Source organism: Peromyscus leucopus, chromosome 4, assembly GCF_004664715.2.
Source record: "Peromyscus leucopus breed LL Stock chromosome 4, UCI_PerLeu_2.1, whole genome shotgun sequence".
Taxonomy (NCBI): Eukaryota; Metazoa; Chordata; class Mammalia; order Rodentia; family Cricetidae; genus Peromyscus; species Peromyscus leucopus.
This window is the reverse complement of record NC_051066.1, coordinates 3,674,457-3,694,187: the sequence shown is the minus strand read 5'-3', so window position 1 is coordinate 3,694,187 and position 19,731 is coordinate 3,674,457. Positions and strand designations below refer to the sequence as shown.

General features: G+C 47.7%; 1 protein-coding gene across 2 annotated transcripts in view; it reads right to left on the bottom strand.

The window, feature by feature from the left end:
• Ggta1 (glycoprotein alpha-galactosyltransferase 1 (inactive)) overlaps positions 1-18,530 on the bottom strand; it is a 74,574-nt gene extending 56,044 nt beyond the window's left edge. Inside the window, exon 1 of one of the 2 annotated variants that reach the window (XM_037204483.1) lies at positions 18,430-18,530. The gene's annotated coding sequence lies outside the window, so the exon portion shown is untranslated. Of the gene's footprint in view, positions 1-17,232; positions 17,426-18,429 lie in introns of those variants that run through there. The other variant, XM_028886098.2, reaches the window with a different exon arrangement.
• Positions 18,531-19,731: the final 1,201 nt, after the last annotated feature.

The window sequence follows — 19,731 nt, the reverse complement described above, 5'->3', positions numbered from 1 at the left end:
GAAAGGGAAGGAATGCCTAACCCACCTAGGACACAACGAAGAGGCTGACTTCAGAGAAAGGGCAGTGGCCCGATGGGCCTTGAAGGATGAGTAGGAGTCTGTATAGGCCAGACTTGGGAGGGAAAGTGTTTGTGTGTGTTGGGGGGCAGAGTCCTAAGCAGGGATAAGAGGGTCCCAGGAATTGCAGTCATTTCTGAGGCTGGAATAAAGATTGAGGTATGTGGGGGTGAGGTCAAGGCCAAGGCCAAAGTGCAACCCTTGCAGCATCCTGCATGTCACATAAAGGAACATGTGCTTGGAAAGACCAAAACACCCCATCAGCTTGCTATCTGGTGAGAGGGCTTTGACTGCAGTGTTGTGAGAAGCACAACAGTGGCAAAAGCTACCGGGTTACACGCCGTAGACGTGAGCTAACAAGCCAGGCCGTGAAGATGCGCACACGCCGTAGACATGAGCTAACAAGTCAGGCCGTGAAGATGCGCACGCACCAGGATAAGGAGTTGTCAGCGATGGAGACTCAACAAGGCTTCCCTCATCTTCTACACCTAGATGGGGGGGGGGGTCTCACCATGTAGCCCTTGGCCTGGAACTCACAGAGATCCACCTGCCTCAGCCACCAAACCCAGCATGAACCTAGATGTCACTAATCGTTTCCACACTCAAACTCACCTCCCTGTAGCTCCTTATTGTTTAATCTCTTTCCTGGGTCTTCTCAAGTAAACATCTTTCAAATCTCTGGCTTAAGAAGATTGAATCATCTTAAACATACCAAAACCAATGAGACTGAAGCAGTAATTAATTAAGTCTCCTGGTAGGCCTTACAGCCACGAGGGCCTAGAGGAGCTGTGGCCTTACAGGCAGCTCCAGGGAAGGTGGGAGAAGGCAGGAAGGGCACAGCAGCCTGGTTTGGGCTCAGTTAACTGCAGGGTTGCAGCTCCCGGGACGGTGAGATGGGGTCAGCTGAAGAGCGCCAGCTGCAGCCTTAAAGACTGTGCCTGGGGGATGCCTGTGCCTCCAAGAGCACCAGAGGGGTGCCGGACACTCAGTGGTTACTTCCTCAGACTCAGGGAAATGTTTAACTAATTGCTGCTGCTGCTGCTGGATGGGGTGCTGAGTGATCCCTGAGCCAGAAGGTGGGTCTGTTGCCGGAGGACTGGAGATGAGGGATGGGGTCCCGGTGCAGCTTAGACCATGAGGGGAAATGCAGGCACTAGGAAAGCCTATCCAAGTCACAACACCAAATGTCAGCATCACAGCTAGGATGGAAAGGTGCCCCGGCAGCCCGGAGTACCACAAAGTCACATCGCACAACAAACCTCACACAAGAGATTTACTGGGAGGGAAAAAACCAGGAGGGTGGCCGCCTCTGCTAGGGTGAGAAACAGCAGCACACTGAACAGGATACAGGGCTTTATAGAACTTCTTGGGAAGGGGGTGAAACTTCTCAGGGTGGAGCTTTCCAGGATGGAGATTGGTAGGATTTCATGTCCAGAGACTGGACTTTTTACTCTGTAGGGTGAGGGCAGGGTCCAGCAGTTAGAGTATTCTGTGGGTGGAACTTGGTAGTTAGAGGCCCTTGGGGAAGGGCCTGGCCACTGGTATAGCTCGAGGGGCTTACACTCCTCAAAATGAAAAAGTCAGGACCATACAGATTCATTGCTGAATTCCAAACTTACTTTTAACAATATTTTTATTGTCTTAATTTTATTTGATTTGATGTCCATGAGTGTTTCTGCCTGAATGTATGTGTACCACGTGCATGCAGTAGCTACAGTAGCCAGAAGAGGGCATCAGATCCTCTTTGATCCCCTGGGGCTGGTGTTACAGATGGTTGTGAGCTGCCAAGTGAGTGCTGGGAATCGAACTCTGGTCCTCTGGGAGAGCAGCCATCTCTCAGCCCCAGATTTCACTCTTTAAGGAAGATCCAGCCGCACCTCTCAAACTGTTCACAAAACAGGACAGGAAGAGACACTGCCAAATTCACTCTATCCAGCCAGCATTACCGATACCAGAGCAGATAAAAACAAACAAAAAAGAAAACTATAGCTCAATTTCCCTGATGAACACAGATGCCAGAACTCTTAACAAAATCCAAGAACACACCGAAGGAGCTGGAGAATTTTCCTGCAGAGGGCGCAGGTTTGCTTCCCAGCACCCACAAGGCAGCGAACAACTCCGGTTCCAAGGGTCTGATACACTCTTCCATCCTCCAGAGGCACCAGAAACACACGTGGTGCATATACATTCATGTGGGCAAACAACTCATCACACAATATTTTTAGTTTTAAGATTAAAATAAAAAACCAAAACATCATGATCAATCAGTTTCATCCCAGGGATGCAAGGTTGGTTCAACATATGCAAACCAGTAACTGTGACCCTTCACATAAACAGACATAGGGCAAAAAATCACATGTTCACCTTGATACAGAAAGACACTTGAAAGTTCAATATGCTTCATGATAAAAAGTACGCTAGGGACTAGGAACATTCAACATAAAGAAGGCTTATGTAATAAACCTAAAGCAAAGATTAGACGGGAAAATTGAGCATTTCCTCTAGACTCTGGAGGGACACAAAGATGCCCACTTTCTCCACTCATATTCAGTATACAGCTCAAAGTCTCAGAGCTCTCAGACAAGAGGAAGATGTGAGTGGACAAAAGTAGGAAAAGAAGTCAAATTGCTCCATGCTGTGAATAACATGATTCTACACTTAAGACCTTACAGACTCCACCAGAGAACATTTAAATCTGAGAAACATTTTCAGTAATGTATCAAAAATGAACTCATTAAGGAAAAAAATTAGGAAAAATATTCCATTCTCAATAGCTTCAAGATAAATAAATAAACAAACAATATGCCTAGAAGTAAGCCTAAGAAAGGAGGTGAAAACCTCTACAATGAAAACTTTAAGACATTGAAAAAATAAATTGAGGAATAAAAATAGATAATGGAAAGACCTTCCATGCTCATAGTTTGGCCGTATTGAGAATGTAAAAATATCTATACTAATATTAGAAGTATAGAATTAATCTAAAAATTCAATGCAATCCCTATCAAAATTTTAATGATATTCTTTGTGTGTGTGTGTGTGTGTGTGTGTGTGTGTGTGTGTGTGTGTGTGTGTGTGTTTCGCGGGACAGGGTTTCTCTGTGTAGTTTTGGTGCCTGTCCTAGATTTTGCTCTGTAGACCAGGCTGGCCTCGAACTCACAGAGATCCACCTGGCTCTGCCTCTTGAGTGCTGGGATTAAAGGCATGTGCCACCACCGCCCGGCAGAAGGTTATTTCTGATCATTGTTTTACATGTCAGTATTTACACCTTTGACATGTTTTCATTGTCACTATGGCTCAATGATATAGTTCAGGAATTGTCTTCAAATTAAAAGGAAAGAAAAAAAAAAGAACCAAAGGATGAAAATATGCCAAAAAAAAATCTGCCAACCAACAAGTGGGCCAATGAGCTGAACAGTCCTCAAAAAAAGAAACTCAACTGGCCAATGTTCTGTTTTTTTAAACATGTTCAACATTCTCCACCGTCAGGGAAATGCAAATTAAACTGGCTTTGAGACTCCATCTCACCCTAGTCAGAACGGCTACGTCAAGAAAACAAATGACAACAAATGCTGGCAGGGATGTGAGGCAAGAGGAGTCCTTATTCACCACTGGTGGGGGTGTAAACCGGTGCAGCCACTATGGAAATCTGTGCAGAGGTTTCTCACAAAGCTAAAAACTGAACTGCCATATGACCCAGCTCTACCACTCCCGGACTCTGTCCTACCACAGAGATCCTTGCCTGTCCGTGTTGACTGCTGATCTAGTCCTAATAGCAAAGAAATGCAATCAGCCTTGCTGTCCATCCACTGGTGAGTGAATATAAAAATACAGTATATATAAATACACAGGGGAATCTTTATAAACCACAAGTAAAAATGAAATGTGCAGTAAAATGGATGAAACTGGAGGATATTATATTGAGGTAACCCAAGCTCATAAAGATAAATATCCCACTTTCTCTCTCATTAGCTGATCCTAGCCTTATTTACGTATGTGTAGTTATGTGGTTATACGTTAGTTATGTGAGTATGAGTATATGTTATGAAACTAGAAAGGGGACTATGAGAGGAGAAAGGATTTCAGGAAAGGGAATGGGGAGGTATTGGTGGTATGAAAGAACAAGGCCCCCATGGGCCCATAGGGAGAAGCATTATTAGGAGGTGTGACTTCGTTATATCACTGTGGAAGTGGCCTGTGAGGTCTCATATGCTCCTTTATAAGAGTTGCCCTGGCCATGGCATTTCTTTACAGCAATAGAAACCCTAACTAAGACGGAAGTTGGCACCAGAGACTGGGGTATTGCTGTGATAGGCCTGACCATGCTTTTCTTTGGGGAAATGTAGACTTTGGGAGTTTCGGTTAGGAAAGCAGTGGAATGCTTTAAGCACTGCTTAGTAGGCCATCCTAGTAGGAGATGGAAGACAAGGGTGCTGAGGTGACTTGAACTGTAGGGGCTCAAGAGGTTTCAAAGGAGAAGAACTTTAGCATGTAGCCTAGAGACTGTTCTCGTGATATTTTGGCAAAGAAGGTGGTGCTTTTTGCCCTTGTCTCAAAACTGCCAGAGACTACAGTGAGGAGTTTTGGATTAATTGCGTTGGCAGGAGAAATCTCAAAACAGCCTAGCATAGAATCTGCCATGTGGTTATCTGTTATGGAATATTACTTTAACTATGTAAAGGTGTGTTGCATTTGTTTATGCTTCATTTGTTCAATTATGTAAAGATGTGTTGCTTTGCCTGCCTAAGGCACCTGATTGGTCTAATAAAATGCTGAATGGCCAATAGTTGTGCAGTAGAGTGACAGGCAGGGCTGGTGGGCAGAGAGAATAAGTAGGAGGAGGAATCTAGGCTCGAGAGAATGAGGTGAATGAAGGAGAAAGAGAGGGAGATGCCCAGGGCCAGCCAGGCAGCCACCAGACAGACAGACATGGAAGAGAACATACAGAATGAAGGAATGAAATGAAAAGCCCTGAGACAAACCATAGATGAGGAGAAACGGGTTAAATTAAGTTATAAGAGCTAGCTAGAAATTAGGCTGAGCATTCACAACTAATAATAAGTCTCCAGGTCATGAGTTGAGAGCTGGTTGGTAGCCCAAAAGAAAGCCTGCTACAGTTATAAGTGTTCACACATATGAAGAACTATAATGGAAAGGAACAAGCTGAACAATGAAAAATATAAAACATACAATTTGAGGAGAAAAGGGGTACCAGGAAGTGGACTGGAGCTAAGTTTTGTGTTCAAGGAGATAAAAAGGTTTAAGAAAAGAGGGTATAAAATGGAATAAAGGGAGTAGTGACCTCAGGGCAAGATCCCATCCAGCTAAGCTTCCAACTTGTGAAAAGGAATTAAAGAAAAGCTTGAGACCAGGCATGGCGGTGCACACTTGAGAGTGTCCCAGCACTCCGAAGACAGAAGCTGGTGAATCTCTGAGTTTGAGGCCAGCCTAGTCTATAGAGCAAGTTCCAAAATAGCCAAGCTTAGGCAGTGAAGGAATCATCAAAAACAGAAAGATGATAAAGATGTAATTAAATGAGAGGGCCATGTTCCAGCCCCAGCAAGCAGCAGAACTTGGCAGCTTTGGCCATGTGGTTCTGGCTTTAGAATCAAGGATACAAGAAAGGGGTTATGGAATATGCCTCCATGACTATGGAAAGCTGCTGAGGCCAGGCATGTGCCAGAAGTGTCCCTGTGTGGAGGCCAAAAGAGGCCATTATGTGAAGCTGTGAAGGTAAAGCCTGGATTGCCTTAGAGACACCAAAATGTTGAAGCTACCAGAGCTGTGGGATTCCTGCCAAGAAGAGCTGCTAACAGGGAGTGGAACCAGTCCAAGAGAGAGAAGTGTGCTGCAGTCAACAAAGCTGAAAGGAGTTGGAGATCTGACCTGAGATGCAGAGTTTGGAGTTTGCCCTGCTGACAGGTTCAGAGTCCATCATCAGCATGGCAGGAAGCATGGCGGCATGCAGGCAGACAAGGTGCTGGAGAAGGAGCTGAGAGTTTCATTCTTGCTTTGCTCCAGTATTTCCTCACTAGGCTCCCTTTCCTCCCTTTTGGAATGGTAATGTACATTCTGTGCCATTGTATGTCAGAAATGTGCCATCTGTAACAGGGCCCCAGACCTGAGTAGGCCCCAAGACCTTAGCACAACTGACTCCATGATGGAAGTGCCATTCAGGCTGTAAAACTCAGCACATAGACAGCACCACCTGCCAAAAAAAAAAAAACCGAAAACACCTCAATGAAATGAAACATCACAGTCCATAGTTCTGGGGAAGTCTTAACGTACTAACCTTGGTTTTTGGCTTCTGTAGTTCCTCTTCTGGCTAACTGTTCTTGTTAATGAAAATATGTCCACCTAGAACATGGTTTTTGTGCTTAAAAGCTCACCCTGAGAAAAATCCTGAACACTCAGCATAGTCACATTATAGATAAACAATAAAGACTTTCTATTGGCTTAAACCCATGTCCAAGCAGTCTTCTCTGGTAAATACTCCACAACTTTTAAACAGTGTTGAGGCTGTTATATAGAGTATGGAGACTTTTGAAGTTGGATTCAATGTATTTTTGCATTATGACATGGCCATAAACCTATGGTGGTGGTCTGAATAGAAATGACCGGTACAGGCTCATAGATTTGAATGCCTGGTCACCAGGGAGTGGCGCTATTTGAAAGGATTAGGAAGTGTGGCCTTGTTGGAGGAAGTGTGTCAATGGGGGTAGGTTTTGAGGTTTCAGAAGCCCATGCCAAGCCTAGAACTTCTCTCTTCCTGCTGCCTGAAGATCCAGAGGTAGAGCTCTCAGGTCTTTGCCAGCACCATGTCTGCCATGCTCCCCACCATGATAATGACATCAGACATAGAGATGCAGAATTTGCAGTTTGTCCAACTCATTTTCAGTTTTGCTTTGGTCCAGTATTTCCTCACTATGCTCCCTTTCCTACATTTTGGAATAGTAATGTATATTCTGTGCCATTGTATGTTGCAAGTATGGAACCTGTTTTTTATTTTGACTTTACAGGGAGTTATAGGTAAGAGATTGCATGAGTCTCAAAAGAGACTTTGAACTTTGGACTTTTTATTTTATTTTATTTTATTTTATTTTATTTTATTTTGAACTTTGGACTTTTAAACAAGTTTGAGACTGTTGTAGACTATGGGGACTTCTGAGGTTGGACTAAATGCATTTTGCATTATGATATGGCCACAAGCCTATGGGGGCCACAGAGTGGAATGTGGTGGTTTGAAAGAAAATGGCCCCCGTAGGCCATAGGGAGTGGCATTAGGAGGTGTGGCCTTGTTGGAGTAGATGTGGCCTTTTTGGAGAAAGTGTGTTACTGGGAGTGGGCTTTAAGGTTTCATATGCTTAAGCTACGTTCAGTGTGCCTCACAGTTCACTTCCTGTTGCCCATGGATACAGATGTAGAACTCTCAGCTCCTTCTCCAGAACCATGTCTGCCTGCAGGCCACCATGTCCCGCCAGGATGATAATGGACTGAACCTCTGAAACTGTAAGCTGCCCCCTCAGTTAGATGTTTTCCTTTATAAGGGTTTCTGTGGTCATGTTGTCTCTTCACAGCAACAGAACCCTTAACTAAGACAGGAGGGGGACGAACACAGGTGGAATGAATGTGAGACAGGGTTCTGCTGTGGGCAGAAGTGGGGAGCACGGGAAGAGGGCAAGAGAAGCTCAGCATGAAAATACCTCAAAAACCATGCTGCTTTGTGTGCTAATTCAAAAATAAGGGAGATACAAACTGCCCGCTGACCTCCACACATGCATCATGGCATGCACGTACCTGCACACACACACACACACACACACACACACACACACACACACACGACAAATAACATTGTAATAAAAAATGTCAATGCTTCTTGCTGGCTCAGCTTCCGTGGCCCTGGCTTGCTTACCCTCCTCCCCACCCTCCACTCTTGGCGTATTTTGGTAATTTATTTGCCCAGTGGAACCTCTGAGTCCCATCCTGTCCTTCCCCGCCCCACCGGCACTGTTCTGCATCAGTGAACATAATTCACTCCCCTCCCTGCCGCAGACATTCTTCCTGTTCTCTCAGCCACCAACACCATCGTTCATTAGCGATACGGACAGAAGGACACCGTAAGAAAATGATTCCCTCCTGGACTTGTTGAGATTTGCAGTGCCTGATACAAGCCCAAGAAGAAATGTCCAAACAGTTAAAAGTCGGGACCGAGGAACCAACATTGAGGAAAGGCAAAGGCTATAGATGTCACACTTAAAGTCAGGAACATTCTTGAATTTGCCTAGATTATTGACTACAAGAACCAAGTCTGAAAATCCCAGTTGACAACAGAGAACACGCTGGAGCCTGGGAGTCTCTGTGGAAAGCCACTATGAGGCAGGCAAGCACGCAAGACAGCTCGTAATCAACAATGTGTCTGGCAGCCTGGCAGCCTAGCTCCTTCACCGCACATACTGTACACACAACGCACCTGGCAGCCTCGGAAACCCTCAACCCTCCCCCTGCATTAGGCTACCCCACCCCACCCCCGTAACAATCAGCTTTCGACAACTTCCACTCCAGTGCAGGAATAGAACCACCACAGTTGATTATCCAGCTCAAACCGGTGTTGGGTAAGAGAGCAATTCGGCAAAACTATGACCTTTAGTAACCTTTGGGGAGAATCCCCTAGGTGTACATATGACTAAAATCAGATATATTATATGAAAGGACATGTGCAATAAGAAAAATGAATATGACCTAATATGTCAATCAATAAAGAGACACCCATTGGTAACCTGGCCCTCCTCATGAAGGCTATAAAAGGAAGCCCTGAAGAAAAATAGGGCCTTTGGATTTGCCCACTCATGTGGCCTGCTATCAATTTTTTTTTTTTTTTGGTTTTTCGAGACAGGGTTTCTCTGTGTAGCTTTGCACCTTTCCTGGAACTCACTTGGTAGCCCAGGCTGGCCTCGAACTCACAGAGATCCGCCTGGCTCTGCCTCCCGAGTGCTGGGATTAAAGGCATGCGCCACCACCGCCCGGCTATTTTTTTTTTTGATGTTTTATTTTTGTTTTTAATTAAGGATACATGTGCATGGCAGGGGGTAGGGGGTGGGGTGGGGTGCACATAAATGCAGATACCCAAGGAGGCCAGGAGAGGGCAGTGCGCCCCTGAAGCAAGAGCTATAGGCAGTTGTGAGCCGCCTCTTGTGGAGGTGGGAACTGAACTCTGGTCCTCTTCAGGAGCAGCAAGTGCTTTCCAAAGCTGAGCTATCTCTCCAGATGCCTCCTGCCACCCCAGCCCCACCGTCAATGTTATCTCAATAAAATTATCCTGACTCTTTGGTAAATGTCAACTCTTTCTGTTCGTTTGCATTGTTTTTAACAGGGTCTCACGATGCAGCCCTGGTTTGACAGAAACACTCAGTGATCAGCCTACCCCACCCCCCACTTGCCCCAAGTGCTGGGATTAAAGGTGTACTCCACTGTGCCAAGCAAAAGGCAGGGGTTTTGATGTGGGTTTTGTTTGTCTGTTTGCTTGCTTTTTGCCTATATTTTATTTGTTTATTTTTGAGACAAGGTCTTACTATGTAGCCCTGGCTAGCCTGGAACTTACTATATAGGCCAGGCTGGCTTCAAACTCACAGAGATCCACTTGTGAATCCTAGTTTTCAATTCTTTGGATGAGTTGTCAAGAACCTGAAAATAGTCGGGCAATGGTGGCGGATCTCTGTGAGATTAAGGCCAGCCTGGTCTACAGAGTGAGATCCAGGGCAGGCACCAAAGCTACACAGAGAAACGCTGTCTCGGGGGAAAAAAAAAAAAACAACCTGAAAACACCCAGCCTCAACCACCTCAACCACCAATAACAACTAGTCAACCACCACTTCCCTCCAAACTATGGCTGCAGTGAGCCTGCACATCATCACCAGCTTGTTTTATATCCTGTCCCTGCTCATGTTCTCAACTTCAAAACCCAAAATTCAACAGTTTTTTTTAAAAAAAAAAAAGGCAGTGACACTATCAATCAGTCACTCAAATGGCAAAAATCAGAAAGACCACCATCAGCACTGAGTTCTGTCCACAGCAGCTGGCCAGAGATGGCTCAGTGGGTAACCGCTTGCTGGGCAAGCATGGCGAGCTAAGTCTAAAGTCAGGGATGACGTGCATGTCTGGAAGCCCAGTGCTGGGGACCAGGCAGGGATAGCAGGGAGGGTTCCCGGGGCTTGCTGGCCACTCAGTCTAGCCAAGGTGGGGACGATGAGACCCTGTCACCAAAAAGTAGGTGGACAGTGATGAGGAGGAGGACACCTGACATCTCCTTCTGGACTCCATATGTGCATAAATGGACCAGCACCACCACACATTCAGGGGCACTCGCACACACACGTATGCACACACACACACACACACACACATATGCACACATATGCACACACACACACACACACACACAGACACACACTCAACAACTCCAGTTCTCATGCACTGCTGTGGGAACATACAGTGACCCAACAATTTCACATTTCACCCTGGCTTAACACCAATGTTCTAAAAAGGTTTGAACAAGAATGCCTGCATGCTAGCCTCACCCTGGAAGGGACTCACCTGGTCTTTAATGAGAGAAGACATAAACAAATGGTAGCTGTGAAACAGAATACAATGTGACAATAGCAAGAACCAAATAACTCATTAGCACACACAATTGAGTCTCAACACATTGTGTGAGTGAAATCAAACAGATATGTCTGATTCTGTTTACATGAAGTCCAGGAACAGGCAAAATTAATCAGTGAGCAACAAACTCAGGAAATGGTTGCATGGGGGGGGGGATGAATCTTCTAGGATAATGACAGTTTTTTAAGATTTATTATTGTTAATGATGTGCATGTGTATCTGTCTGCATGGGGTGTTGCGCATGCATGCGGGGCACTTGGGGGTCAGAGGAAGGTATCAGATCCCCTGGAGCTGGAGTCACAAGCATTCAGGAGCCACGTGACTTGCCCTGAGTGCTGGAAATAAAACTCAGGTCCTCTGCAAGAGAACGCACTCTTCAGCTGCTGAGCAATCCCACGAGGCCTGATGAAAATATTTTTGTCTCGTTTTGGGAACTTTCTTACACAGGGGTGGAGCTCAGCTGCTAGCGTCCTTGCTTGGCGTCCACCAAGCCCCAGGTTCAGTCCCCAGAGATCACACAGCAGTGCACCCTACACTCCTAACACTCAAGAGCGGAGGCAAGACGTCAGAAATCCAAGATCATCCTCAGCTACATATAATCTAGATCTGTGTGGGCTGAATGAGACTCTGTCTCAAAAAATTAAAATAAATAAATAAGAGGCAGTTGCTTACATTTTACTGTCTTCTTGCTCTTCGGAGTTCTAATACAAAGCGTCTAACTGTTCCTTTCTCCTCACTCTATCTCTTCTTTGGGAAGCAAGCTCGTTCTGACTCGCTCTGCATCAGTGGTCCTCCGTAGAACCTCCCTCCCGGGACAGCTGCTTGCAGACCTCCACCACTGAGCCCATCTCTCGCCCACTTCTGGGCTCCTTCCCCCGGCTGCTAACAAGATTTACGGCTTGCCTGCCCTCTTGCTGTTCTTGTGAATTTTCATAAAATGGTTCCTGAGTTTCCTTCTGAGTCTGTTTTAAAATTCTTTTACCAACAAGACTAAGCCCCTGCAGAAGAGAACCCTGATTCTTGGGGAACATATTTGGTCACCTATGGGGGGCCATAAACAAGGACAGACCAGGTGAGCACACTAGCAGCTCAGGGAAGCTCCTGCTGACGGCCCACCAGCAGCTACCCTTTGGCTATTCTCTGAATTTGACTCCAGGCTTTATCTCTATCACCGTGGGTCTTAAGGCCCTTGCTTTGGTGGTAGCTGACACTTCTCCAGGAGAATATAGCCATAACACCATGAGGTGATTTTTTTTTTTTAAGGTCTTTTTACCTAAAAGTACCAACTGGGTCCTAAGAGAACAGAGACTGCCCTGGAGCCATAAGCCACCAACACGCAGCAGCTAGGATTAAAGGCTTTTAGGATCGCCTCCCGATCACGCTGGGTTCTCCCAGGAAGGAAACAAAAGGCATATACATCTAAGAGGTAATTACATCTTTACTGTGCGTGTGACAGTGTATGTGTGTGAGTGTCTATATGAGTCAGTATCTGTGTGTCTAAGTGTCTCTGTGTGTGACAGTGTGTGTGTCTATATGAGTCAGTATCTGTGTGTCTAAGTGTCTGTGTGTGACAGTGTGTGTGTCTATATGAGTCAGTATCTGTGTGTCTAAGTGTCTCTGTGTGTGACAGTGTGTGTGTCTATATGAGTCAGTATCTGTGTGTCTAAGTGTCTGTGTGTGACAGTGTGTGTGTCTATATGAGTCAGTATCTGTGTGTCTAAGTGTCTCTGTGTGTGACAAAGTGTGTGTGAGAGAGTGTCTGTGAGTGTGAGAGAGTCTGTGTGTGTTTTTATACATGAGAGTATGTGTAAGTGTGATTGTGTGTGTGTGTGTGTGTGTGTGTGTGTGTGTGTGTGTGTGTGTAAAGCCTGGTCCCCACAACTTGTGGATTCTGACCATCACCAGTTGGGGAACTTAGACCCTGATAACTAAAGTAATTTCAGGACTCGAGGGAGCATGTATCCTAATTCCCAGTAAACTCTGGGTCTTTATTCTCATCAGTCAGTGCAGCTCTGGAATTAGCAGCACACACTCCCGATGGCTCCTGCCTCCCTACCCTGGCTCTCACCAAATGCAGTCCCTAAGATTAGGTCAAACTTGATCCCTAAGAAAGAAGCGAACTTGTCCCTGCACAGTGTCCCTCAACTTGTAAGTCAACTTGTTAGAGAGAGTGACCAATCACTGGTAATTTAAGGTTTAATATCAAAATAAATAATAATAGTAACTGTAAATATTTACCATCCTCCTCCTAGATCTGTCTTGTAAAAGGTAAAAAGTGATCAGATGTGCTCCATGTCCAACCTTCTCTTCAAGGCTGTCCTAACAAGGCTTCTGGGGGTGGAGTAAGGGTGGGGGTGGGGGGTGGGGGGGTGGGAGGAGTGGTCAACAACCGAACTTGGACTCGAGCCAATGACGATACAGGGGATAAAGGAACAGCCATTATTTTACACCCTACCCCTGGGTCAACCAGGCCCCAAGGGATGATGGGACAGTTCTCCAAGGGTCCTGACAGCTCTCAAGTCACCTGTCCTCTGGATTAGAGGGGCCCTGAAGAGGCAGAGGTTGGACCTAACTATTGTACATTCTGCAGAGGAGGGTCAACACAGAGAGAGAGGGGCCCTCAGGGTGCCAAGGGAAACAACATGGTCAACAAAGCCCCGACTTACCCCACAGATGGCAAAGCTGGCAGGGAAAGACAAGAGACCCAAGGGGCTCCCATAAGACCCGGGAGTCACCCTGAGGAATGCCAATAGACCTTAACAATAAAAAAAAAAATTGAATACATCTTCAGGTGCCTACATGGTCTTAAGTACCCAGCAGGAAAGAACGACCGAAGAGTCAAATGACGAAAAAAATACAAAGTAAAAGAGGTGAGTAGACGTTAAAGGGGTGAATCAGGTCTTCAGGCCTCCCCAGGGCCGCTGACGCACCAGGGAGAGCACTCGGAGCAAAGGCCTCTCATGCTTTTCCTAACCGTAAACGAAACGCTGTTTGTGTATCCTGATAATTCTGATAAATGATTCATCTGCTTTACACAATCTACTAAATCAGATTCAGGTCATGCAGACGATGTCCAGATTTCCGTGGTGGGAATGAGTTATGTCTGCCATATCCTTAGTACTGACCTGTTCATCTCAGAAGCCACACTACTGTACCTCCTGTCGTTTACAGTGGACCCACTCTCTGACAGACTTTCTCCTACCTAGGTCCCCCAGAGTACCTTCCCAGGGCCTAAAAGTCAGTGAGAGTGGAGACACTAAACTGTTCTGTGCCTCCTTTTCAGATGGACGTACCCAGATCCACTAGGCAGCCATCCCCTAGATGTTGGGTAGCTTGACAGTCCATTAACAAGCATGGAAGCCATTGAAGGTGGCCTCTCCCATAGATGAGGCTTTATCAAGACTTTGCTGGGATCCATTAAGGAGAAGGTCCTTTCTCTGGGTCAATGGAATCTGAGTCCTATCTATGACCTTGGGAGACATGGCTTATTTTTTTTTCTTTGAGACAAGGCTTCTCTGTGTAGCCCTGGCTGTCCTGGAACTCACACTGTAGATCAGGATGGCCTCAAACTCAGAGATCTGCCTGGCTCTGCCCCCTGCACCACCACACCCAGCTACATTCTCATCAGTCCCAAAGATAATATTACACACTATTGTCCTCTCCCTTAAAATTAATCCAACTGGGCCTGTCAATCACCTGGCCAGGACACCCACCTAAATTAAAGTTGACACACCTGAATATATATTAAGGCCATAGAAGGGAGCAATTATCCCCCTTAACGAGATCATATACTCCCCAGGAAGACCACTCCTCAGGAAGACCACTCCTTGTGAAGTTACTTACACATCTTCACTACTAACCCACTTTCTGAGTTCTCATTCAAAAAGCATAACTTTTCCTTTCATCTCCTTTGGTCTCTTCTTTGGACACCAGTGAGTGTGTGGGTGGTTGTCTGTGCTTTACCCCTAAATCACCGCCCCAGTAGGCAACAGGTAACTGCTAGGTACCCCCAGGTGTGGCTGAAGGGGGACCCCTTAAGACCTGGAATGCATATGTGCTCACTCGCTTGGCTACCTTGTGGTCTTGGATGTTAGAGCTGCAGAGAAAGGCCGAGTTCTCCAGAGAACCGTGTTGGACTGCGCCCACCCCTCCTGGAGCCAGTGACCAACTCCCTATGTTATTGTGAGTTAACCCAGAGTAAGTCCCCTTTACTATCAGACAGACTCCGTGGAATTACCTCATTTCACCAGCTAAAATCCTGAGCATGTCTGCCCTGATCCCTGGGATTCTGTTTCTCCAAAGATGAGAAGGTCACACGGCAGGCAGGCAGGCAGGCATGCACGCACGCACGCACGTATTCTAAAAGCTTCCAGACTTCCCTGAGCCTGCCCTTGGACCACAACTCAAAAAACTCCTCCCAGTCTCGGCCAAGATTTTCTTCAAATTCTAATAAAATGACCCTGAGACTTAAAATACAAAATGGAAAACCAATCAGCATGGACGTGTGCGAGGTGAGGCGCAGTAGGGCACACCTGTGGTTCCAACACCCAGGAAGCTGAGATGGGGGTGTCGGGGGTGGGGAGTATGGTTATGGAGAGAGCCCAAGCTACAAAGTAAGACTCTCTTTCAAAACAAACGACAGATCAAAGGGGCTAGAGGATATTGTTCAGAGGTGGAATAATTGCAGGGTCTTAGGGTATAGCTCAGTGGGTAACAACACCCCAGACTGGGTGTGGAAAGTCCTAGGTTCAAATGTCCTCATCAACTACTTCGCCCCCACCTCAAACACACAGCTCAAGACTGCTGTCCAGTCTCTCCTCCTAGATTAAAACATCCCACCCTGCAGGAAAGTTCCTTAGGCCGGGAAGTAAACGACAACAAAAAATAGCTTCACAGCTCCCTGAAACTGACCAATTCAGTAGGCCCCTCCCCGACAGAGTAAGCAATAGAAGCTGAGAGACCCTCTCGACCAAGGAAGTTGGGCTGCAAAGAAGACTGAGACCAGAGCAGCTGTCTAGGAATAGCAGAAACCAGCTGAGCTGCCGGGAAGAGGTGTAGACCAGTCACTCAGGAAGGACACTCTTCAACCTGTTGAGCTGCCTGCAGGCTGTGCAGTGTGCTCCAGGTTCCCAGCTTTTGTGAGTTGTTACCTGTGCTCGGGTGGGCATTGGTGATGCATCTGTCTGTGAGTCATTTCTGCTCCTGTAAGTGACCCCTCACCCACATTCCTGTAAGTGACTACAATGAAACTCATTGGTTCACCAAGCTGGACTTAGGTGGTTTCTGACTTTGGTGGTTTGTCACCTATGAGTGACATGTGTTGCGTCTCTCCAAGAAAAGTTTTGTCACACAAGACCTCAGCCACTCCACCAAAAATGACCAGCCTGGGCCAAGGACTGTCCCTCCAAAAGCCTTTCAACTCATTGAACCAAAAATGTTTATGACTTGTGGGTTGTGTGTGTAAATTACAGTGTAATTAAAAATTAGAAAATAAAATTTAAGTATCTAAAAATAAGCAGAAAGCATATTCACTTCAAATGAAATAATACTTACACTTGACTGTACCTGTTTAAATGCTCAGCCCCCACCCCAGGCACCTCCCTCCCACTCTCCCAGCCCTTCCCCCATAGCCACGGCATCTGTCCTTTAGCCATTTCCTAGCCATGGTGGGCGATCCTGAAAGTCCACAAGCTTTAGAGACCGATGGGAACGCATTCACACCACAGCTCTGATTTAATGACTGAGAGCCTATAAGCCAGTGACTTGGCATCTCTGAACTCTGATTTCCCTCTCTATAATTCAGGCCAATGGTGCCTAGCCAGGCTAGGGAACCTGAGAGACCCATTCACACTACAGTCCCACTAAAGACTCGGAAGTGCCCAGGGAGTAAGACTCGTGGTCAGCCCCTGGCCCAGAAGTGTCACAGAGCTAGGGAAATGGCTGCTCAGAGCCAGTATGGCCAGAGAAAGCCCACTCCTGGTAAAAGTTCAGCCACTGGGGGACTGGATTGTAATCAATTGATCTCCTTACACCCTCTGATCTCAGGCATTCCACCGAAAACTGGCTCTATCACAGGGCTGGGGATGGGAGGACTCCCCCCAAAACATACTTTGGGGAGTTCATAACAGAAGCAGAACATAACATAAGCAGAAGCAAACTGAATTGGTTCTATCCGGGAAGCTTGGAGGAGCAGGATCCGGGGCCTCCAGGTACCCCTCCTCAGCTACTGGGGCCTGAGCCAACATATCTCAAGGCCTCCGGAACCAGGTAATCCCGAGGGAAGCTTCCAGTCCTGCCTTATTTAGTTACCGGGCACCTGTTAATTGCATCAGATACAGCTTGGACTCTCATCCGGACCCCCATTAGGGAGGAAGCAACTACTCCCCAAAATAACTGTGATAGAAAATTAAGGAAGGTAGAAAGTGTCTAGTGCCACCGAAAGGCAGATGCTCCGATAGTCCTGATACCTCAAGCCCTACACACCCCAGCCATGGGCCAGCCCCTCCCTTTGCCTACCGAGCCTGAGAGCGAGGTCTCCAGCAGGATCCGAATTCACATTCCAAGGAGACTGCCAGGGAAGGTGTCGCCCAGCTAAGCAAAGGCAAGACCAGGGCTCCACCCAGAATCTGCCTCCTGAGACACACCTATCGACCTTCAGGCAAATGAAAGAGGCAGCCACATCTGTTCTGAGCCGATATACTGCCAGACAAGCAAAACCACAAAAATAAGAGTCCCTGGGTCGCAGGTCCTTCCTGGGGGAGGAGCAAGTGTGGCTGACACATTGCTCTCCTCCCCTTGCTCCAGGCCCCCGCCCCAGGGAAGACAGCAATCCTCCAGTCTCTGCTCTCCCTCCTCCGCACCCCAGCCCCAAGCGCCCTGACATAGTCCCCGCTTTGCTGTTTCTTGGATGCTTTTCAAGAGTTTGTGTAATCGCATATGTATGAAAACACCATAATGAAATGCATTACTTTGTATGCTAACATAAAATATAAAATAGTAAAACGTGTGTGTGCTTCTGTTCTGTTGAGCAGTTGTGTGTGTGTGTGTGTGTGCGTGTATGTGCTTCTGTTCTGTTAAACAGTTTTGTGTGTGTGTGTGTGTGTGTGTGTGTGTGTGCTTCTGTTCTGTTGAGCGGTTTCCTGCCATCTTCAAACGCTGCACTGTGTCTCTTCGCAGTGGGAACGAGGTGGTTTGAAAAGTCGGACGGGATTACCTCCCACAGCAAAGTTAGTGCCGAAGACTTTGCCCAGGCTTGGTTTTGGCTTTGTCCTTCCTCAGCTGTTAAGAGTGTCTGTCTGTCGAATTCGGGAGCCCCTCACTTTACCCCTACCTGCACCCCTTTCCCATTTTGTCCGGAGGAAGAGCCATCCTGCCCTGTCCTACCCTCCAGCAGGAAAAGCACCTCCTGCCTTTCAAGACTCTCTGGTTAGTACTGGTGGTCCCGAGATTCTCCGCCTGCCCAGTCCAGCCCGGCCCTGCTTCTCGGCTACAGAGGGAAGGGGACGACCCCAGCAGGCCCCGGTCTGCAGCGACGCGGTACAGGGTAGGACAGAGCCTGGAGTTCAGAACTGGACACAGAGGAAATGATCAAGCGACCAGGACAAAAACAAGGACCATAGTAGGGCTAGGCCGGAGCAAGGACGCTCCCCGCTCGCTCTCACCGCTTCCCCACGCGCGGCTCCTGGCTTCAGTGTCGCGCCCCGCGGGACCCACCTGATCCGCAGAACCAGGCCCGCCGGGTGCGGTCGGCCGCGCTGGGAGCAGGACCGTGCTCGCCTGGCGGCGCCCTGCCTTGCAGGAAACCCCGGCCGCTGCTCGCTGGGATGTGCCCGGGTGTGCCGGGCGGGGTGCGCGCCTCCGTCCCCCGCGGACGCCTCCTCGGGGCAGCGCGCCGGGGCCGGGGTCGCGAGCGAGCGGCGTGCGCCGACCCGGGAGTGGAAGCCTAGCTCGTCCCTGCCCCTGACACAGCGCTGGGCGCGAGTGCACGTGTGTCTGGCCGAGGGAGGGGCGATGTCTGTCTCATCTCCACTCAAGCAGAAAAAAGCCTGAAACCAGCAAAAAAAGCCCCGGGTCAAGGCTGCCTCTGTCTCCTCTGACCTGCACGAGGTGGCGTGGGGGACGTCACCCTATGCGACGAGGAAGGGGCTCAGGGTTTTCAGCCAGACACCTAGAAGCCTAGAAGGTCTTCGGCTGACCACTTCAATGGATGGCTGCTAGTCGGTAGGTCTCCCAGTCCGAGTTCTCGGGGTGAAAGGCAGGCTGGTCAGGAGGCACCTTGACCATGGCTGGCTTGCTTACTGGTGGTCTTCCAGCCCGGAGAGGTCTCTGACAGGGTTCTACAGGGATGTCTGCTGCAATTATCTAGAAAAGAGCGCAAAGCAGTTGTGGCAGGGTTTGTGCCTCTACGCCCAACAGGCACATCTGTCCACATCTGGCTTGCTCCACCCTCAGCTGTATTTTATCCTGAGGAAAAGTTAAATTTTCCTTTGGCTAAAATATTCACCACTGGAAATAGTTTTCTTTGTTGAGAGAGAGAGAGAGAGAGAGAGAGAGAGAGAGAGAGAGAGAGAGAGAGAGAGAGATTTGTTTATGTTTAAAGTTTTGTTTTGTTTTGTTTAATTTTATATGTATGGGTGTCTTGCCTGCATGTATGTATGTGTACCACGTGTGTGCCTGGGTGCCCCAGGAGTTCAGAAGAGGTTATTTGGATCTCCTAGATCTGGAGTTCAGCATAGTTTGAGTCACTTTGTGTCCTCTGTGTAAGCCCCTTGAGGCACAGGGCCAGACCCCTCCCCTGAGGACCTCTACCTACCCTAAGGGCCAGAGCCAGCCCCGCCCTACAGAGTAAAGCCCAAGCTCTGGACTTGAAAACCACCATTCCCCATTCCTGGAAACGCCGTATAAACTTCTGCCTGGTTCTCTGCTGCTTCTTGGCTAGCAGAGGCAGCCACCCTCCTGGGTTCTTCCCTCCCCACAGATGTCCTGTGAGGGTTGTTGTGTGGTGTGACTTTGTGG